We start from the raw sequence: 2,153 nt of genomic DNA on the forward strand, positions 1-2,153 counted from the left end.
GTGATATAGACTATTTTAGCCTCTAATTTCACTTTGAAAATTTCACATCACTTTTTACTTTTATGTCATTTATTGAGAAAGACATAATTGTTATGCTGTTGGCTTCAAACTGCTTGAAAAGACTGGAGTCCTACCTTATTTTACATTTACATAGGTAGGATCTTCAAATATAAGATATGGCGGAGGGCATCCATGCAACCATTCTAGGTTAGGAGCAGCAGTTTCCACCGCTGAGACTTCTCGTTTGGACACAAATGGTTTTCACAGTATGAAGATTATTAGCATTACTGCTGCTACTGAGACGAATGAGCCTAAAGACAAAATATTTCATGTTGTGTGTGCCTCAGAGGAATGTAGTAACCTCCCTGAGAGGCCAAGAAAGTGCTGCAGGAAGTCATATTTACTACTACAAATATACCTGTGAAGTGAGTTTTGCTACTGCTGAGTTAACTGTGTAACCTGAGAATAGTGTGAATCAGTGTAGGAAGCCTCCTATAATAGTGAAGCCTGCTCCCATGGACACTACGTCATGGAAGTGTGCTACTACATAGTATGTATCCTGGAGGACAACGTCCAGGGATGAGTTGGCTAAGATGATTCCTGTCAAACCACCTACTGTAAAAAGGAAAATAAAGCCTAAAACTCATAATAGAGTGGGAGCTCATATAATATTACCTCCGTGAAGAGTTGCTAATCAGGGACTTCCCTGGTGATGCAGTGGTAAAGAATTGGCCTGCCAATACAGGTGAAATGGGTTTGATCCCCGGTCCAGGAAGATTCCACATGCCGCGGAGCAAGAAGCCCGTGCGCCACAACTACTGAAGGCCACACGCCTAGAGCCTGTGCTCTGCAGCAAGAGAAGCCACCGCCGTGAGAAGCCTGTGCATGGCGACGAAGAGTAGCTCCCACTCACCGCAACGAGAGAAAGCTGATGCGCAGCAACGAAGACCCAACGCAGCCAAAAAAAAAATATTAAATAAAGAGTTTCTAATCAGCTAGATACTTTTACTCCTGTAGGGATAGAAGTAATTATGGTAGCTGATGCAAAGTATGCTACTGAGTCGACAGCTATCCTTATGGTAAATATAAGATGGGCCCACAAGAGAAATCCTAAAAGGCCAGTGGACATGACTCATAATATTCCCAAATATCTGATGGCAGTGTTTGTCCTAAATCGTATGTAATGATATGTGAAATTATAACAAACCCTGGTAGGCCATGAATACACACTTCAGGGTGACCAAAGAATCAAAATAGGTGTTGCTATAGGATTCGGTTTCCTCCTGCAGGGTCAAAGAATGTAGTGTTGAGATTTCTATCTCTTAACAGTGTGGCAATTCTGGCTGCTCGGAGTGAGAGTGGTAATTATAGTAATATGGCTATAGTTAGGGAAGAATAAACAAATAATGGTGTTTGGTATTGGGATTTGACTGCTGGTTTTGGATTAAAGACTATAGTAATACAAGAAATAGCACGAAGAATTGAAGAGACACCTGCTAAATGTAAGGAGGAAATGGTTAGGTCGACAGAGGCTCCTGCGTGGGCCAGATTGCAGGCTACAGCTGAATATACAGTTCCACTTTTACCAGAACCAGCTTCTACTGTTGGTGATATGAGTAGGAGTAAGAATGATGGGGGAAGTAGTCAAAAGTTGACATGATTTATTTGGGGAAATGCTACCTCAGGTGTCCCAGTTATTAGTGGCCCAAGTCAGTTTCTGCACCCTGCAGTATAATGGGTACAACTATAAAGAAAATTATTCCAAGTGCTGGGACTGTTATGACTACGTTAAAGATTTGGGCATCTCCAAGTAGCGCTCCAGGTTAGCATAGCTCAGCCAGGATTAATATACTCAAGGCGCTGCCTGCTACTCCAGCTCAAGCACCAAATAGTAAATATAAAACACCGATATCTTTGTGATTTGTTGAAAATAATCAGCAGTGTATGAACAGAGGTAAAATGACTTGAGCTCGCATTAGACTGTAAACGTAAAGACAGAGATTGAGCCCTCTGCTCTTGTCCCGTTTAGCTGTAGATCTAGATGGGGTCAATGCAGGTTTCATCACAGCCCCTGAACGAATTTTGTAACAGTTTCTCCTTGTTTTTTTTGTAATTTATTTTTATAATGGGATATAGCTGATTTTCAATGCTGC

The sequence above is a fragment of the Mesoplodon bidens genome, assembly GCF_964165515.1.
Source record: "Mesoplodon bidens genome assembly, contig: HAP1_SCAFFOLD_239, whole genome shotgun sequence".
Classification (NCBI taxonomy): Eukaryota; Metazoa; Chordata; class Mammalia; order Artiodactyla; family Ziphiidae; genus Mesoplodon; species Mesoplodon bidens.